This window comes from Protopterus annectens, chromosome 8.part0 (genome assembly GCF_019279795.1).
Source record: "Protopterus annectens isolate FY-2018-M chromosome 8.part0, PAN1.0, whole genome shotgun sequence".
In the NCBI taxonomy this organism is placed as follows: Eukaryota; Metazoa; Chordata; order Ceratodontiformes; family Protopteridae; genus Protopterus; species Protopterus annectens.
Window position 1 is genome coordinate 1,874,483,598 of NC_056741.1, and position 22,036 is coordinate 1,874,505,633.

Below are 22,036 nucleotides of genomic sequence, written 5' to 3' on the forward strand. Positions count from 1 at the left end.
AGGTGGTCCAGTTGGAGATAGGGACCACTATGTTTTTGTGAGTGACAGCCCCCCGTCTCATCTTTAAGAGTGATGCTAAGGAAGGAGTAAGGGTAGAGGCTGTAGGAAAAAGGTTTAAAAAGGATAAAGGAACATACAAACATAAATGGCAGACAGGACACACAGAAAGAGTATGTTGGGCTGATGCTGGAATGGACAAGACATACAGATGGAAAATACATAAAGAAGAGGGGGAAGAGATCTATAAGCCAGCTAATACTCTGGTCCAGATGACCTCAGCAATACCCCACTATTGATGGACCTGAAAGGGGGACCACAATGATGTGGGAGCCGAGACGGTGAGTGTCTTGCCTGTCAGATCCAATTGGGTCAGTCAGGTTGCAGCAAAGGCAGACACTTCTCCATACCTCTCAACTGCTGACTCAACCCAGCCCTAAAGCTAAAGGTGTTTATGGACCCCTTCCCCCACTCTTTGAAAACATCTCTGTGAGGGTAGGAGGAATTGGGGAGCAGTCTCTAAATTGGTAGGTGTATGGCTGAGCTGCCCCAGTGTCTACTGGATGTGTAGAAAAGAGTAACATAAAAGGGAAAGAAGAAAACAATAGAGAGAGTAAAATAGAGACAAGAGATGAGCTTGTAAGTGTTCCGAAGAAATTGTATTTTATTTAACAACAGCAAATAACCATTTACTCATTTAATCAGAAATGTTGCATGCTTTTCATTTATTAATAAAGTGAATGGATTCTGACAACTACTTCTTGATGGTACTTGATATTATGGTATCTTATCTAATTTGAATTAACAACTATATTACTTTGTGTAATGAGATGTCATAAGCAGTGTGCAATGAAGTACAGCAGCAGTAAATACTGACAACTACTGCTTCAGTAACAGGTGATGGTTTCCCTGCAAAACTTGTGATTATGTTTATACTACATTTTCTTCTACTACAGTAGTTCAGTATAATACATTTACATATCTGTTTTAAACTGCTGATATGATATGTTATATTAGTTAATATTATTGAGTATTTTTTTTCATTCTGATGAGCATGCTATACCAGCCTGACAACTAATCTACTAGTGCTGGGTCCTGCTGTATTCAATCTCCTCAGCTGCTATGTTGATTAGAGAAACAAAAAAGGAGAACAATTAATACGCTTACTCATCCACTATGCCAGTGTGTCAGTTGAAAAAAATCAGTATTTACAAGTTTTGTTATACTTAAATGTTATAATTGATGTCAACATGTCCCATCCCTTCCATTTTCTAAAGCATTCCACTGTCTTGTTCTGGGTATTTGCAGCATCCAACTTTGTCAATGGATGACTGGGCCTTTGGAGAATATTTCTTGTAAACCTATTGCAATATTGAGAAGGTATTCAGCTTTGAAATCCATTGTGATACCTTTGCTTCAAGAAGTGTATGGTGTTCAACTTTTATAAAATGTTACAGCCAGTACTGAATATTCCTGTTCTGACACATTCAGAGGCACCACAGAGAATGTGTAGAGGGCTGCATATTGATTTGCTACTAAAAGGTATGCTGTTATGGCAATCTCAGCAGATACAATTCAGAAAGGCAGCATTCCTGCACTTTTTCCTAACCTTGCAGACTTTTACAAAGTGACCAGTCTATAATGTGCAATGAATTATTCACATTAATGTTCTGCTCTGTGTATGTGATTATAGAATTTGAAATAGTTTTATGGTGTGGCAATTCTTTATTAATGCTGTATTCTAGTGAGCATTTCCTAAACCACTGCAGTTTTCATGAATGCAATCATATTGAATTTTAGGCAGTGCAATTGAGTGCAGTGCCTTGGTGTATACAACTATTGCTAAACCTTAACAAAAGTTAGAGAAATCACCGGAAACAACACCTATATTTGTTTGCATGCTGTTGTAACATAATGATAATAATTAAGACACAATTTTGGTTTTAACAATGACTAGGCAGTAAACTTTATGAGGCTATTAATAGAAAACAATTATTACTACTATTATAAATGAAATAACGTGAGTGAACTGCAAAGCTTAAGAAATATTGCAAATCAACATTTCATAATAAAGTACTTCAAATATGATTCCGACATGACAGCAATACCACCTTTTATCCAACAGCCATGGAAATTGCAGTTATACTGTCTTAATTAATGCATGAAAACTCAATGTTAAGACGTGTCTATACATATATGTCTCACAGTAATTTTGCTGAACTGTACTTTGGTCGATATCTGTTTTATCAGCACAATTTGATCAACTAAACAGATGTTCAACAGGTGTATGAGACTGATAATCTCTGGGTAGGGGAATATACCTTTTCCCAGGGGATTGTGCAATCTCAGTGTTAGAATATATAATTAGCAGGTGGTGTGGGTTGTGATTTATTTGTGTTTTTTAAAAGATCTGTATGCTCCAAGAAGAGCACGAGTAGTAGAATTCTGATGTGTATAATGTTGATAAATTTGTTTCAAAATATTTGACCAATTTAAGTAGATATACATATATAAATAGACTGATACACATACTTACAGATATTATATATATATTAATGTTACCATACATCCGGGTTTCCCCAGACACGTCCTCTTTTTTGGGCTCCTGTCTGGGCAGTTTTTGAAAATTCTGCGATTTGTCCAGGTTTTAAAACCAAGACAAATCACAGAATTTTCAAAAAACAGACATCCCTATTTCGGAGTCTTTCCTCTGCTTTGAGTTTTTTTTTTTTGATTGACTCATATATGAGCCAATCAAAAAATGGAGCTCTGTTCAATGCGGAACAGCTTGATGTTCCACATTGAACAGAAGAGGGTCCGCTGTGCATGTTTTTAATTGGCTGGTATACCGGTATATGAGCCAATCAAAAAGTGGAGCTCTGTTCAATGCTGAACTGCTTGATGTTCCGCATTGAACAGAAGAGGGTCCGCTGTGCGAGGTTTTGATTGGCTCATATACCGGCATACGGGCCAATCAAAAATCCCCAAACACGGAGCTACTTATGTTTAATTCTGAAATGCATTAAAGACAAGACCTTTTTATTTATTTATTTATTTATTTTTTTTTTTTTTTGCTCTTCAGCCCTAACAGGACGAAATAATATGTGCTGGTACTAGCACATATTTTTTCGTTCTCTTTTACATACAACCAAATATGGTAACCCTAATATATATAAAATGATTAAGTTGGTTGCAACTCCCAAATGTTGACATCTACTTTGTGGACACACTTCAGCTGACAAAACATATGGTTGATAGGTATGTGAAATCAATAATCTGGGGACTATGGCTCTTCCCCAGGGACTGTGCAGTCTTGTAGTTATAGAATAGCAGCAGGTGCCAGGGATGCAGGGCAGTATGCTACCTGCAAAAATTCTGTTTTCCTTTTTTTTTTTTTTTTTTTTTAAGTTTAAGTTTACATTCACGGAGGATGTTCAACTCGCATTCATATTGTCCTATTGACATTTGCTTTGTCATTCTTTTGTTGTCAACATTATTGAGGTCAATGTTTGGTACAGCAACAACCACAGATAAAACCAGTAATGTAAAGAAAACAAACACTGGCCGGTGAAAGTGAATACAAAGTTTAATTAACGTGTTCATCTGTTGTTACACTTGACTTCTTCAGATTAAAACAGGAATTATTCATGCATCACTTCCTTTTATAGCCAGCCTAAGTCACAAGTCAGTAAAGCAAAATGCACCTAAAAATCACAGTTGTTTTAGTTGTTACTATACATAGTTAAATTTCACGATATAAAATGCATTAAAACCATACTTCTCTATTTACATATTGCACATATTCATGCATCACTTCCTTTTATAGCCAGCCTAAGTCACATGTCAGTAAAGCAAAATGCACCTAAAAATCACAGTTGTTTTAGTTGTTACTATACATAGTTAAATTTCACGATATAAAATGCATTAAAACCATACTTCTCTATTTACATATTGCACATAGCCCATCAGCCCCCATCTCAAAATTAAAATAAAGTACAATCCAAAATATATTAACACAAAAATAAATCATGTACGTAAAATAAGCAAGTGTTACTGTGTTGCCAAAGGAATATACATGTGTCCCCCCTCCCCCAAATAAAGTTCAGCTTTTAATTTTAAATAGCCAGACAGAGAAAATAGAAAAAATACATCATTCAGTCTGGGTGGGTTAGTGGCATCCACTTTAAGTTGCCACATGAATTCTTTGAATTCTAGAAACAATTCCTTCAGTTGCCCCTACTAACAAGTACTACTTGATCAATGGTTACAAATTTAAACTTGTGATCTGGGTTCAAGACAGTATGTACAGCCAATACATTCTTTTCATTACCCTTCCTGATGTCATACATATGTTGGTAAATACGAACTTTAAACGCTTTCTTAGTCTTCCCTATGTAAAAACCTTCACAGCCTTGACATAGGGCGACATATACAACATGTGTATTATTACAGTTCAACTTGAAATTTAGTTGAACCGTATCATACCTTGGAATAAAAACTTTCTGTTTCTAGTACATTGGTACATTGATTACAGTGTCCACATTTTAACATCTTACCTTTCTTATAGTTTTTATTCCCCTCTTTGTTTCTTTCCAACAAATCTTTGACACATGCATCTTTTTTGTATATGACACATGGTCTGTCACCAAAATTTTTAAGGATCTCTTTGTCACTTTTAAGTATAAACCAATTATTTTTTAAAATATCTTTTATGTCATAAAACTGCAAGTTGTACATCAGAATAAAGGCCCTGTTAAACTTGTTTGTGTTCCTTGACCCCACATCAACCTTTTTATTACTGCTGTTGTCCCTTTCCTCTGAGCCTAACAGTAGAAAAAAGTGTCCTTTAACTCTCTTTTCTGTAACTTCACACAAAACTGGTTCAATGAAACTGTTTGGGTATCACCTCCTTAGTAACATGCTCCTTAACTTTTCCTTTTCTTCAACATACATTTCTAGGTCACTGACCCTCTGTGCTAACTGCACACATTGGCCCTTAATCAAAGATCTTTTTTGTAAGTCAGGGTTCCCACTTTCAAAATGTAGGAGAGTGTTAGAATATGTGGGCTTTCTGTAAATGGTGGTAGTAAACTTTTTCAGTGAATCATCTTTGGTTATAAGGATGTCCAAATAATTCATTCTGTTACTGTGTTGTTCCATAGTAAACTCAAAAAACAAGTGTTCCTATTTAGATATTCAAAAACTGGTTCAGCTCTAATTCATTTCTTCCCAAAAAAATAAGTATGTCATCAAGCAATCTTGCATAAAAGAAACATTCCTTAAACCATTGGCAAGTAAAAACTTGAGTCAGCTCCCATCGAGCAAGTACAATATTTGCAAACAGGGGGGCACATGCTGCCCCCATCGCTACACCTGTAGTTTGCTTAAAAATCTGATTCTCAAAAATAATAAAGCTGTTATTGAGCACTGTTTCCATAAGGGTCCTAAACATAAGTATTCTACTGTGGCTAAAGTTGATTGTTTACATAGTAAGTCATAGAACTTATCAAGTCCTTCTTCATGTGGTATAACGCTAAACAAATCTTTAACATCTATAGTTGCCATAATCAGCTTTTCCCTATATAAATCTTGTTTTATTTTCTTTAAACAGCTCCAGGAATCCTTCAATATATGTTTAAATTCTGATAAAATTGTCTTCAAGTCAAAATCAATAAACTTAGCTAAAGTGGTTGTTTTTGATGCCTTTGCATCTACAATAGGTCTCAAATGTGGGATGCTGGTGCTTTTGTGTATTTTGAGGATTCCAGATATGGTTGGAACTTTGAGATATGTCTGAATTAAAAAAATATATTCCTCCCTTGTTATTTGAAAATTTAATAATAAATCATTTAGTATAACATCAACATTCTTGTACGCTATATGTAGCTCATTTAATGACACTTCTTCATAACCATCACCATATAGAATCCCCAGCGTCTTCTCAATATACATGCTTTGGTCCATTACCACCAGACCCCCAACTTTGTCGGGTTTCATAACCCTTATAGACCGGTTTGTTGTTATACTGTGCAAAAGCTTCATCTCTGCTTCTGTTAAATTAAATATATTAGTCATTTTTGTTTTTAATAACATTGATCTGATGTCATTACTACATACATTTTCAAACAGTTGAACTGTGGGGTGGGGCAGGCGGTTAAACACACTGCTTCTTTTGCAGCTCCATGGGGGGTTAGATAATTCATTACCTTGAAAATAACAACTTAGGTTTAATTTTCTTGTATACAATTTCAAATCAAGTAGGCATCTGTCAATCTTGGCATTTGTTATAGGTACATAATTAATACCCTTTTCAAATAATGTTGCCCATTCATTAGTGACAGACTGACTACTGTAACTGTATATACTAAAGTCTTTGCAGTCATTTTCAATGATAGTACAAGCAACATCATCTGTGTTCGTAATGCAAACATATTTTGTATTATCATTATGATTCAAAACATTTACTGGTACATTCTACTCCCCTGCCCCCCTCCCCCTCCCTGAATACACAGTTTTCTGTCCATAATAATTGCCCCAATTCCTAGTGCTGTTCCAATCCCCATTGGACACCTGTTGCTTCTGGTTTCAGATCCTCTCGGACCTCTTGGGGTGCTCCTCTAAAGGGACAGCCTCCTCTTCTTGTTCAGCACTCAAATTATGAGAATTTTCAAAATTATGCACTTGCTCACCAGTTTCTATTCTATTTGCATACAATTTAGTCTTATTAGCTGTAAAAACTTTGGGAAGTGGAAAAACAGTACCCGTTTCACATTAATTTTTGTCCCTTGCCAGGTTTTTGGTTTTTCCTCTCACAGCATTAATTTGCCTATCCACATTGACAAACACCGTTTGGTATTCATTTTGCTTAGCACTGAAACACAAGTTACCCAAAATATGTTCATTTAATCCATTAACTGTTTTTTTACACTGGCACAGCTTTCTTTCATTGTCCCTTACCAGTGCTTCCATTAATTCACACCCGTGGTGGCTGAACATGGAAACAAGCTCCTGGTGTAACTCTGAGCCCTCTGTCAAAGCATTGGGGAACTACCAGCAATGCAACCCCTTGGGTAATTATTCCCTCACCAAACACTCCCTTAAATATGCGGTTTCCACTTGTAACTTTTTTAATTTGAACAGTTCACCCTCTAAAACTTTTAAGTTGTTGATCAAGTGTGCCATATGTATGGCATGGTTCAGTACTGTTAAATGACAATTAATTTCCCTTATTCAACCAATCCATGAGGTATGTGACCCTTGTTTCACTCACCCGGATGGTTGAACCCTCGTGGCGATTCCACCCATTGTTTCCGAGCCTTGCTTCTGGATTAATGGATGCCTGGCTATTCAAAATAGGACTCCGTTGCCTAGGGGTGATTAAAAAGGGTAAGAGTTGTGACTCCTCAGCTGAAATGTTATCACCATCACACCTGAAAGTGTTCACAGTTGTAGAGTTTAGTTTGACACCAAACCCTATTAGTTGTTGTGTCAGCCCTCTGATAAGGGCTGAAAAGTTCCCAATGGCATTAACCAGCACTGTAATGGAAGTTCCAGCATCTCTGTCCACTTGTGCACCATTCTCCATCAACAAACTCAGCCAACAACCACAGATAAAACCAGGAATGTAAAGAAAACAAACACCGGCCGGTGAAAATGGATACAAAGTTTAATTAGCGCTTCAGTCTGTTGTTGCACTGACTGGTTCATATATTACACAAACACACACACACACACACACACACACACACACACACACACACATATATATTTCCTTATCTCTCTCTCTCTATATATATATTTATATAGATATAGATATATCTACATACATATCAACATACATATACATAACGCAACTTGTATGTGAGTTAACCATTATTAAAGGGGGATTCTCTATTCACTGCTTTGCTCTTTCTTTCTCTCATAGCTACTCTGTTTTTTTGTTTTTAAAGATTCTTAGTTTGTATGGAAGTTGTTGCCTTTTTTTGGGGAATTCAGCTTAAGGACGATGGAATCATTAACCCTGTGCCTGGATATCACAAGAATTGCTTTTGCAAATCCGTATCATAAGCTTTTCTTTTTAAATCCTGGTTCTACATTTTTGGTTCCAATTATGTAACTGCCATTTGGAAAAAAATGCACAAATACAGTTCACAATCTAGGCAAGTGATTTTGTCTTACTGCTCCCTGAGGCTGTACTGTGGGCTGCTGCACGGTCATTTGTCAATATCATTATTGCGGCTGCTCTTCCTACACACACACACACACACACACACACACACACACACACACGGACAGACACAGACAGACAGACACAGACAGACAGACACAGACAGACAGACAGACACACACAGACAGACACACACACACAGACACACACACACAGACAGACAGACACACACACACACACAGACACACACACACACAGACAGACAGACACACACAGACAGACACCGACAGACAGACACACACCGACAGACAGACACACACCGACAGACAGACAGACACACACCGACAGACACACACCGACGGACAGCCAGACACACACCGACAGACAGACACAGACACACACACAGACAGACACAGACACACACACAGACAGACACACACACAGACAGGCAGACACACACACAGACAGACAGACACACAGACAGACAGACACACAGACACACACCGACAGACAGACAGACACACACCGACAGACAGACACAGACACACACACAGACAGACACAGACACACACACAGACAGACACACACACAGACAGACAGACACACACAGACAGACAGACACACACACAGACAGACACACAGACACACATACACAGACACACACACACACACACAGACACACACACACACACACACACACACACACACACACACAGACACACACGTCTGTTGTTCTGTGGATATGCTCAAATAAATAAGAAGAGCTACAGGAGGGAGCCCAATTCTTAAGAAAAGCAGAACAGGGACATTGCGCCTGTCAAGCAATGAAGCTGATGAAGCAACTGAACAGTAAACAGTGATATTAGATGTTTTGCCATCTAGAACTTTAGCTCCTGTTTCACTTGCACTAATGACAGTCAGAGGAATAGTCAGCTAATAAATCAGTTTTTTTTTTATTTTATTTTTTGTTGCAGCACAGAAGAAGCCCACACAGTGTAAGATTACTGTCTACTGATGGAGCTGTTTTCTGCAAGGTGAAGAAGACACCTCATAGTCCATTGAGACAACTGTGCTGTGTGTGCTTATTCTTTGCAGAATGCAAGACTTAAAAAGAGTTGTTTTTCTTATGAATTTCAATTCAAATATACATTTACAGTTGTACACTCATGGTACTCTAAGCCCACATTTGCAGATCTGTAAGTGTTTCACAAACTTTGTAGTACTTTCCTAAAGTGATCAGGACAAAGGAGAACTGAAGGCATCACTGGGCCACTTACTTCTTGTGAATGGCACTGCAGGTACTAATGTATACATAAGACAAGTCAAGCTACAGTTGCAAATGAGTTAAACTGCAGTGGAAGGGTAGAGGGGTAACAAAACATCAGAAGAGGTATGTAGGCAATCAGACATAAAACAGAAGGATGAAAGACACAGAAAATAGCAGAATAATAAAAAAAGAGATTTAGAACATGACTGGGCATTATTACTTTTTAATTTGAGGAATCCAGACTGGAATATGGATGAAATGCAGGTTGTCATGCAGGAAACGGTGGTGGGCATTGCTGAATTAGCTGGTAACAGAGAAACATGGGTCAATTAACTGGAAGGGGTGGAAAGTGGAGGTAATCTTCTCTAGGTTGTTAAGGAATGACAAAGAAAGTGATTAATAGATGGAGATATAGTATTGCTCCATTAAGGTGACAATGAATCCAAATGGGTCAAAACCTAGAGGAAATATGGACAGCTAAGGTGAAAATAATGGCGAGTATTTGTAGACTGACCAAATGTATTAGACTCCAATACATCAAGGAAGGATGATGGGAAAGTATAAAAACAAATAAATGACTGGGGTACAATAATTTTACCCATGAGGGGTCTGAGTATACAAAGAGCACATTGGGAAATCTTGAGCCCTTGTGTTGTGAGGGAATAAGAGGTTATTTAAGTCTTGAACTATGATGACCTTAGCATACCTAAATGTCTGGACAAAGCCTAAAATGATGAGGGGAAAAACAGAGACAGATTTTAAATATTGCCCTTACAAACTTAGAAATTTGATAGAATAATAGGTTTTGCATTAGCATAAATTTTCTGAAGGATGTGGAGTCTTAAACTCAAATGTTTTCATTATTTAATGTCTTCAGTCCTCAGCTATTTGCCAGAAAGGGACAGATTTTAGGGGGAACACACCAAAAATATCAGACAAAAATCTGGATATTCTGTGAAAACCTGTACAGTTGAGCAGTATGGACCTTAGCCATCTGGTTCAAGACTGCAAAAGAGTACAATTTGAAATGAATTTCTCCAAATGAAGGTGGATTGGGTGAGGGAATTCTAGATGGAGCCATTAAAACCAGTGACCATGCCCCTGTATATTTTAGAGGGTGGAGTGTAAGTAAGAATACAAAGACGGTAGTGAGCGATTTTAAGGGATTATACTTCATTGAGTTACTTGCCTAGGACAAACTGAGGGATTAAAAAACTGAAAAAAGGGGTTAAGGATGGATTATTAGGGTTACAGACAAATATAAGAGGAGGATAAAGGTAAAAATGGGGAAAGCCAAAGTGCCTATATAATAATGTAAGACTAGCAATTAGGACAGAACATAAAACAAGGTGGAAGTAAGTGGATGGATAGTGAAAGATACATATTACAAGGAGACAGGGAAAAGGGCAATAAAGGTAGTGAGGGAAGCAAAAGTTGAAAAAGAGTTGGCAGAAGGGTTCAAGACGGGATCAGGAAGTCTTTTCAGTATACACCACAAATGAGAAAAGGTGGGACAGACCTGACCTGGATTTCATTCACAGTTGGAAGCAGATCTTGGAAGAATTTGAAAAGTAGAGGTACGGAAAGAATAATCCATTTCAATCCTCTTAATGGAAAGTAAGCAGAATGAGCCATTCTGGGAGGCAGCAAGTTACAGTAGGAAAGCAGTGAAGGAATACCGAGAGGGAGAGAAAAGAGACAACTGTCTGCTCTTAGGGTGGGTAAAGTACAGAGATTAGATGGTCTGACTCTCAGACTCCTTAAAAATTTGGTCAGTGAACTGGCAGATCCTTATCAGGAAATCTTTAGCCAGTAATTGCTCAAAGTTAATGTACCACAGAAATGGAAGAAAGTAAGGTTGATGCCCTTATATCAAGTGGGAATTAGACAAAGTCTGGGTAGTCTACCACAAGAGCGAAGAAAATGCATGGATAGATTTAAGAGAGAAACTCTGGTGGTTGCTTTATAGAGGACAACAACAACCAACATAGATGGGATTATGGCTACAAGGAGCTTTCAGCAAAACTTGATCCAGTTTTGTGACTGGCTTACAAGAGAATTTGACAAACTGCTGGTAGATGAGGACTACAAAGATTTCACCATGGCCTTTGACTCAGTCCTGTATATGCATATGTTACTACAACTGGAATGACCTAGAGTAGCATCAAAGCTAAACAACTGAATTGCACCAATGTTGAAGAGCAGGAAAAAGCTAATTGTGGTGAGAGAAGCCTAGTATTATGGGACACAGGAATGGAGCCCTGACTTCAACCCAGGTGACCAGGATTCAGTTTTCAACCTTGGTACTTGCAGGGGTAGGCAAGGAGGGAGAGGAGTGAAGGGGTGTGACCCATTCACCTCTAGTAAGGAGTGTGGAAGACAGTGGGTACTGGAAGAAGAAAGCAGTAAGTGCAATTTCTTCACTGTAAATCAGGGGAAACCAATTCCCAAGTTTGAGGGGAGGGGGTTTGGACTCCTTGCTGGCAATGTCCCTTGTGGACTTGAGGGGGGACGAGTGAGGATAGCCCACTGCATACCCACCTTCAGCTCCACAAGCTTTGCATCCTTGTTGAATGGAGTAGGGCCAAGTAGAAAACCCGTGAACCTCCCCTACTGGTAAGGTTAAGTGGAAAATGCTTGAACCTTCCCTACTGGCTGTCTAAATTGCAACCTCTTGCAATCAGCCCTTATTTTGGCAATGAGGAACAAATGGGTCAACTACCAGAAGGTGGCTAAAGATCTAAAGGCAGTGGGTGGAAAGAGTGTTGTAAAAATAAATAAATAAATAAATAAATGATTTAATTAAAAACTGTGGGAAGTGAGGCAATAGCAGTAATACAGGAAGTGATTAGAAGAGAACAGTAGGGGACAGTTTTGGGTCCAGTACTTTTCAGTATGCTCTGTGCTCATTTCAGACATATCTGAAGGAAACTGGAAAAGGATCACCTTCTTCAATGATGACACAGAAGTAGGCGGGCTAAATGGTGGCAGATGAGATTCAGTTCAGACAAATGCAAAACACTGTACTTGGGTATGTCACAACATCAAACTGTGGTACCAGATCCTCCTCATCATCATCATCAACCTCTTTCTCCCCATTTTCTCTATGCAGGGTCAGGGTATCATGTCAGCTATCACCACCTTTCTCAATTCAGTGCCACAGTCCTTCCTTCTTTGATAGCCATGCCAAACTTTTGCAGGCTTTATCTTTCTCTTTCGCTTCCTCTTAGTTAGATGTCCTCATTTCCTCTTACCTTCTTCCTTGTATCCTCCAAACCTCCTTCACCAAATCATCTGTTTTTCCAAACATATGCTGAAATTACCATAATGTGCTCTCTTTGACCTTCTCTGCAAATGGAGCCTGTTTGGCATCTGTTCCAAAGTTAGTGTTTCTCCATCTTTTTCACAGTTTGTATTTCGCCACCCATCACAGGCAGTTCATCTCCATCACCTTTAACTTTCTGAACTGCTCTACCTTTACTGCCAAGGTTTCTATATCCTACAGTGGGACTGGTTTCACCACTGTTTTGAACACCATTTCAGCTTCTTTGGCATTTTTCTGTCATACACTACACCTGACACTCTGGTATTTGGCTATGGCACCTCTGACTATAACTGAGTTCCTCATTCAGACTTCCCTTCTCTTCAACCAAACTTCCCAGATACTTGAAGCTGATAACCTGCTCCACTATTTTCCTTTTAATCTTAATTCTCAGATTCTTCTGATTTCTCCCATCTGTGGCCATGAAAATGTGTCTTCTCTGTACTCTATGCAATTCCATGTATCTTCAGTTGTGCATGCCAGTGTCTTATCATTTGATGCAGTTCCTATTCAGAGTCAGCTTGTAATGTCACATAATCTGCATACATTAGTTTTGTTGAACTGTCTTGGTCTAACTTATTTGCTAATGTAGTCCATAACCAGTATGAATAGCAGTGGAGATGGAGTTGAACCCTAGTACACACCCTCTTCCATTCCCACTGGAAATCTAAATCTCTAAGTCTGAACACTGTTCTTATTTGAGTCATTGGATTTTTGTACATAGCCCCCCCCCCCAACTCTACCAGAGGATTCAGGGTTTCAAACCATCAAAGGACTGCCAAAATCAGTCTTCTTGGGACCCTGCCACAAACCCATAGTTAGCTCATCTAGTGCTCAGTGCTCCTCCAAAAAAAAGGTCAGTTCTCTGACCTGAAGCTCCACACCTGTCTCTTAAAGTGTGTCAGGTCCCATGATGTGTTGCTCACCTTGACTACAGATGCAAAAAAAAATGCAGCAAACTGCTTCTACAAGTTATACAACACATGAAGAGATGAAGCAAGTGCTTTAACTTCTGTCTTCTTCACAAAAGCAGTACTTCCAAGCCAGTATTCAGAAACAGTGGTACAGAAATTAGTGCACTTTCAAATGATAGGCATCTGCTGATCATGCTCCCTAACATCTTGCATCCAGGGTGGCTGCTCCATTCACTCTGCCCTAACTATGCATTCTCTAAGTCTAGGAATTCCCATTTGGACTCTTTCCTCATCTATAACTTGTTCTCCCTTATATGCCTCACTGCAAACATTGGGTCACTTTTGCTGTATCCTGATTTAAATCCAAACTGTTCATCTTCTGTCTTACTTTCTAGTAGTCTGAATATTTTATGTCTCCTGTCCCACACTTTCATAAAGCACAACTGAAGACTGATGCCTCTGTACTATCCATAGTTGTGAATTTCCCCTTTGCCCATATACATAGGGACTAAAATACTTATTTCCAAGCCATCCAGGCAACACCCCTCTCTCCATGCTGCTAAGAGTGCCTCATGAGCCATTTCACCCCTAACTCGTTCAACACCTTGATCATATCTGCTGTGACCACATCGGAGCCTGTTGCTTTCCCTGACTTCATTTTCCTTAACTTTGTTCCTACTTCTTCTATAGTGGGCTCCTCCTTTTCTCTCACTGTAAGCTGTGTCTGGGGAAGTACAGTTTCTGTGGTGTTTTCTTAATTCACGAACTGCTGAAAGTACTCTTTCCATGTGCCTTTGATGTCCTGTGGACTGAAGAACAGGTTGCTGCTTGCAACCCTGATGAATGGTGTCTGATAACTGTCTTCTTTGTCTGTCTGTCTTTGCCTTGCAAACTGATTGAGTTTCTTTGTTTGATCTGCTTAGTTACTTTCCAGAAGCTGACAGACTTTCTCTGATGGGTTACTCCTTGTCATTGCAACTGCACTGTTAGCCAAGCAGTATTTCTTCTTACCCTTCTCTGTCTTTTGTATCTCCCACTTTTTCTTGCAGTCCTTCTTTCTTTTGATAACTTTTTGGTCTTCTGCATTCCATCACCAGCTATCCTTATGTACCTTATTTCCATACGTGTTTCAGCAGTACCAGACCTGAACAATGCTGTTAATAATGGCACAAAAATGCAGGATTCCAAGATTATGAACAGTGTTTTTAATAACTGAACTAGACACAGGATTCCAAAGTTGTGAACAGTGCCATTAATAATGGCTGTAGGCTCAGGATTCCATGGTTGTGAACAGTGCCATTAATAATGGCTGTAGGCTCAGGATTCCATGGTTGTGAACAGTGCCATTAATAATGGCTGTAAGCTCAGGATTCTATGGTTGTGAACAGTGCCATTAATAATGGCTGTAGGCTCAGGATTCCATGGTTGTGAACAGTGCCATTAATAATGGCTGTAGGCTCAGGATTCCATGGTTGTGAACAGTGCCATTAATAATGGCTGTAAGCTCAGGATTCTATGGTTGTGAACAGTGCCATTAATAATGGCTGGAGGCTCAGGATTCCATGGTTGTGAATAGTGCCATTAATAATGGCTGTAGCCTCAGCATTCCATGGTTGTGAACAGTGCCATTAATAATGGCTATAGACTCGGGATTCCAAGGGTGTGAACAGCACTGTTATTAACCACACTAGACACAGGGTTCCAAGGATATGAACAGTTATATTAATAACAGCGCTAGACTCAGGAATCCAAGGGTGTGAACAGTGATATTAATAATGGCACTAATCTGTTAGATTAATAGGTTTATATTAACCTAATGACCATTGGGGCCTTTCTAAGCCTAGCCATGCATCACAAATGTATCCACAAGTTTATGTGCTTTAGTTTGTATGTCTAGCCAAGCTTACCCAATGTATACCACAGGTTTATTTGCCTGAGAGATTATTTTAAGAAGTATATATAAGATCAGGCAAGATTTAAAGACTGCTTGTATCCATTACAGACATAGGTGCTGGACCCGGGGTATATTTCCAATTTTCCATCCACTGGTCCAGGTTCTTCTTGAATAGTGTTAAGGAAGAGCTCTGCTTCACATGGATGAGAAGCCTTTTGCAGAGAAGCAGAGACACATACATGTCCCTTCAAAATGTCATTTTATATCATAAGCAAAGTTTAAATCCCAAGATCAAGTAATTCTGATGCCACTTATGTTTCATGGATATGCTAAAGGTCCATCATAATGGCATCCAGGGATGCCTTTTATTCCAGGCATAGATCACCTCTCAGCAGCCTGCAGGAATCAGAGTGTAGAGACAGAGCTTTGAGGTGATCTGCACAAGACCAGCTGCTTATGCCATGCATTCTTTTTGTGTAGAACCTCTGTGGACACTAAAATTGTTGCATGTGCATGCTCAGGTACATACCAAACGGGTATTTGTTCTCAATGATGGGCCTAATGAGGGATGGATATAGAGGGATGATTACTTTCTTGGACCTAGACAACATGCCCTTGCTTATAGTTAAGCAACATAGAATGATTTCCTACTGCCTTAGACACATGTTAATCAATAGCCAGGTTACTACCTATGTATGTACCCAAATCACTGACTACTGGTTCTACTCTTGGGGATGCTTGCCATCGATGAGGTAGTTACCTTGGGTAGCTGACTTCCCAAAGGATACTATTATGCATTTCATGGCATTCAATTTTAAGCTGTGGCTTTGGCAGCAGTCATCTATCTGTCTCTGTCTCTGGTAGGCCTACCTTTAGAATGTTTGTGTCTTGGAGGACTCTATAACTGCTCCAAGTCTGCAGTCATCTGCAACCTTGGTTAGCCAGAGGCCCTTGACATTGGTCTTGACTTTTGAGAAGTAGATGCCAAAAGGATGGACCTTTAGCATATTCACAAAAAGAATAGCATCAGAATTACTTGATGTCCCCCACCCACACCGGCACCCAGAGGCCTTATACTGCTGAAGGTGCAGCTAAGGTAACACTTTAGTATATTTTACTCAAGCAGTGTAAAAGTTCCCTGGAAAAACATTAAAAGCCCATAACAATAAAATTAAATGCTGTGAATCGCATCAAGTAGTTAGAGTTCAAAAACCTTGGGGCAGGATTCACGAAGGCTTGCATGGAGTGTAAGAGACGTGTAACACTCCATGCAAGCCTAACACTCCATGCAAGCCTCGCGATCCAGGAACAGCCCGAAACTCCGTGTAAGAGACCAGCTAAAACATCTCTTACACAGACTGGGCATGGATATGTTAAATACCTCACTTGCAGCCGAAAGGCATGCAAATGAGGTAGAGTAGCGATCCACGAAACAGAAAGCAACCAGTGTAAGAGCCGTTTTAGCTGCAGAAATGTACTCAGTTGACAACTGAGTACGTTTCTGCAAAAATCACAATGGAGCCATGTCAGCTCCAAATAAAAGGTGCATATGTGTCAGGCAGCATGCCAATGGCCAAATATGTGGCCATTGGCAAGGTACCCTGATGCAAATATTAAAAAAATATATATACGCAGCCCCGCGCAAACAGGCTGCGCTGTATAAAACATAAAAATGAAGGTTATAAACCCACAAATGTGGGTTTTATGCAATACATGGAATTACAATGCAGGGACCAGCAGACCAAAAACAACATGGACACCGTTTAGTGGTTGCTAAGGGGGGAAGCTGTGTCTAAGACATGTAACTAAGCATTAGTAGGCAATCTGATGTAAATGAGGGTTAGGATACTGAATCCCACTGTCACATAGCAAATTAGTACATTCTGAGTAGTGTAAGAGATACATAAGGGGGAGGAATAGAGTAGGAGATAGGTGACATCACAGGGGGGAATGGTAGAAAGAAATGCAGTTCATTGGAGGTCAGTGTTACATGACAGATGTCAGACACATATCATGGAAAGAGGAGTGCCACAAGATAAGCATGAGAAAGTCAAGAAATGGAAGGTGTACACTGTTACTTATACCAAAGTTTGTTGCTGGGCATGCATGCGTATGTGTGGCGCCATGAAGCGCAGGTAGGACAGTGTGCGCGCATGTAAGGCAGATTGAGCATGGGGAGCATGTTGGTAGACTTGTAAGACTGTTTGCGCTAGTGTGCGCATGTGTAGGGCAGACTGAGCATGTGGGCAAAGTTGTAACACTGTTTGCTCTGGTTATCCGCACGTTTTAACCCGAATAAGCAGATTCCGAACCGTGTAAGCATGTGTGCGCGCGTGTAAGCCTCTGTGAGCGTGTTTATGCTGGTATGCACGTTGCTCCCCCCTGAGGAAACATAAAGGAAAAAGGAAGCAACACAATTGGTAGGAAGCTAGCAGGGAATACTGCTGGAGCTAGCAGGTGAAAACAATTAGAAGCAGGCAATTACACAGGCAGAATAGTAGCTCAGCCAAGCACTTAAAACTCTGCAAACAGCAGTGCAGGATGTATCTCTCAAGAGACACTACAAGACAGGAGTAAGCTATTAGAAGTGAAAACTGAAACAGCTGAACTCAGAGCAGAAATGCTAGGGGCTGCCATAGCTGTCATAAGGAGACATAAGCAACTTGCTGAGGGTGGTGACAATGCAGTTGGTGCCAGAAAACCCACAGTGAGGAGATGGAGAAGAGTGTACAGGCCCAGGGTCACCTACCATGGGTTACATGAGCTGGAGATAGAGCGCTATAGAGTGGACAGAGACCTCCTGCAGCAAATTGACGAGCTGTGCAGGCCACGCCTCACACACAGAACCAACACAGGGGAACCCATCCCAGTGGAAACCAAGGTATGTGTTGGCCTAAGAATACTAGCAACAGGTACCTTCCAGAGACCAACTGGTGATATGATGGGGATATCACAGGCATCAGCCTCCAGGGTACTGCACCAGTTCGTGGATGCCATGTCAGTACATGTCGGTGATCATGTACATTTCCCCAATGCCCGTGAGGTATTGGCCAGCAATATGCGTCTCTTCCAGCAAATAGCGGAATACCATGAGGTAGTGGGTGCAATAGACTGCACGCACATACGCATCAAAGCACCAGCCGGTGAGCGGGGTAGGGCCTACATTAACTGCAAGGGCTTCCCCTCCATCAACTGCCAGGTCATGTGTGATGCCCAGGGCATAATAATGAATGTGTGTGCTGGCTGCCCTGGGAGCTACCATGACTCCCACATCTGGCATTTGATGCAGCTGTACCAGACATTTGCCAATGGGGACATCCCACATGGACACCTAGTGGGGGATGCAGGTTATGCACTGGAGCCATGGCTGATGACACCCATCAGAAACGCACACACACCTGAACAGGAACGCCATAATGAAGCACACGCACAAACACGTAATGTAATAGAGCGTGTGTTTGGGCTGCTCAAGTCACGGTTCCGGTGTCCGGACACATCTGGTGGATCCTTGCAGTACTCACCAATTACATGTACCCAAATTGTCATGGTATGTCCTATGCTACATAATATGATCTTGTGAAAACAGCTGCAGCAGGACCAGCATAGGGCCGGGCCAAACAGCCCCCCACCATTGCCAAGGCCATCACAGGCAGAGCGTGACTCAGAGGAGGAACAACCTGAGCCTGCCCCAGTAGGCAGAAGGAGGCATGCCCAGTATGCCCTGGCCTTGGCAAAGAGGCAACGCATAGCACATACACTGGCTCAGTAGGAACCCTGGGAATGATACCCCTCTCTGACTCACTCAAATAAAAACAGGGATGCCTAAAATGACATGACCTGCTCTCAAACATCTACAGGGAGTGTAATATGTGCATCCGACAGAGGCAGCCCTGCAGCACCACCTGAGGCATGAATGCCATGTGTTAAGTAATGTAACACCATGTACTATATGCACACTTGAAGACCCTGACTAACATCCACCCTCACCAAGCATGAAGCCACAATATGATGATGGGATGATCAATTGCAATAATTGGCTGAAGTAATGCAGTTAGTCAAAGAGGAGCCAAAGTGTTCTAGCCTGGGATGACATGCTGAGCATGACATGATGCACCACCTGCTAGGGGTGGCGTGCACCTATCAGTCCAGGCCTCATGGATACTGGCAAAGGCTGTCAGTACCCACAGCGTGCCATGAATAGGTAAGTCTCAAAATACAAACCCACCTTCATAGGTACCACAAGGGATAAGAACCTAGATGTAATGCTACCCAATGCCAGAAGTCTAAACAGCAAGATGCGTGCAGTGTAAACGCACACAGTATGGAGAATGTTGATATCTGTCCTGTAACAGAAAACTGGGTCAAGGATCACATCAGCACCCTAACACTACCAGGTTACACCTCATACTGTGCTGTACAGCCTCAAAACATGGAACAAGCTACAAAAGGAGGGTGACTAGCAATAATTGTCAAGGATAACCACACCCCCATGTTGGTACCACAACAAGAAGCAGCATGGACTAGCCATGGTCAAGTACCAGTGGCTAAAACCACCTCCCAGTATATAGCCTGCTACAGACTACCATCCTAACACCAGGAACTGCACCTGGCCTATGTTGGAATACATGAATATATCAAGCCCCCCAAACCACATTATACTGGTTGACTGGAAATACCCAGACATACACTGGGAGCATTATACTAGCACCAACACTGTAGTAGAAAAGTTCCTAGAATCCATAAACCAAAATGCCCAGGAACAACGTACCACTCTCACAAGAGGGGTAAGCATACTGGATGTGATAATCATCAACATGGGTACTGGATGGCAAGATGAGATGTGTATCCCTCACTGGTAAGACCAGACCATAGAGTAATCACACCGGATATACACATCCTGACCACAGTCCCTGGCCAGAAAACCACAGTGAGAAACATGTGTAAAGCATAAGTTGCACCCCTCCAAACTGATGTGGAATCCATTAAAGGCCCTGTGCAGGTGCAAAATATGGGACACACTGCAGAACCTGTTATACAGGCATTCCGTGAACACTGCCAGGAATGCTTGGATTATGCAATCACAAATAACAACAAGACACAATGCCATACACGCAGGCATCTGGCATGCTGGACTCCAACCATTACTAAACCATGCAAGAGAATGAGGAAGCTACTACATGACAGAGCAAACATAAAAAGGGAAGTAATCATTGATCAGTGGTATGGCAATAAAATATGTCCACACATACAATCCACTAAGGCCAGCTACAAGTAGAATCTGTGAATCCTGAGGCAATGTTACACCTGCCCCAAGTACACAGACAACCCTCAACTCCCCCCAATAAATACAAATATATGTGAGAGATGCAACCATTTATCCAAACCGGAGGCTGAGCTCCCCCAACTCAGTACTGTCAAAACTAGTCAGGAGGAGAAGGTAACCACACACACCACAAACCCAGTCCCACATAGACCTATCACAACTGTAAACCAAACACATAAACACAGAAAAACATTCCCGGAGGCTGTAATTACAAACACACCACACCAACAGAGGCCTCCAAAGCAGACACCCAAGCAACCACAACCTCCAAACATAGCACGTGCAACACATAGTACACAAAGCTGGTGTGCCAAACAGTCACATGCCAGAAGGAGAAACAACATGCCTGATACAGTTGTAATAGGTGTCTCTATAGGCAGACACACTGCTGTCCCACTCATCAGACTGAACAAGGGAAAGGGTACAATAAGCTGCCTGTAGGCTGTTACAATACGCCACATAACACAAGTACGCAGGTCACCCCAAAGCAAGTAGAAATATGATGCAGTCATTGTCCATGCTGGTGTGAATGACCTGAGATGTACCTCCCTGGACTACATGAAAAGAGACATGGATGATCTCTCTGAGTATGTACTCCAGGCCAGTATGACACTGGCCGTTTGCAGCATCCTACCCTCACCAAGAATGATGCCACAGTACAAACACAGAATAATCAGCTTTAACAGGTGGCATAATTACAGCTGTCAGTCCAAGAGGATCTAATGTCTGTCTTCTTGAGATGTCATGCATGACAAGCCATGCTGCTGTTCCAGGGATGGCTTGCACCAGTTACCCCTGGGCGTCTGGATATTGGATAAGGCTTTTGCCACCTCCATAGAGCCATACATAGGCAAGACTGAAAAGACTAACCCACCACCCTAGAAAACATAAGTTGTAAGAAACATAAGGGTAATGTTGACTAATGCCAGATGTGTAAACCGCAATATGCATGCTCCTGAGGCCCTTAAAAGTATGGAGAACATTGATGTCTGTGCAGTGACAGAAACCTGCTGCAAGCGTACTGACAGCACACCAGCACTACCAGGATATACCTCATATCATGCGTTATGGCCCCAAAACCTGGACCAAAACATCAAAGTAGGGGGAGTATCCATATGCAGCACAGACACCCATACGTCCAGGTAACAGACA

The 22,036-nt window shown here is 41.0% G+C and overlaps 1 protein-coding gene across 1 annotated transcript in view; it reads right to left on the reverse strand.

Moving 5' to 3' along the window:
* Nucleotides 1–22,036, reverse strand: part of LOC122808576 (von Willebrand factor A domain-containing protein 5A-like) — a 582,047-nt gene that overhangs the window by 522,724 nt on the left and 37,287 nt on the right. The window lies entirely within an intron of this gene.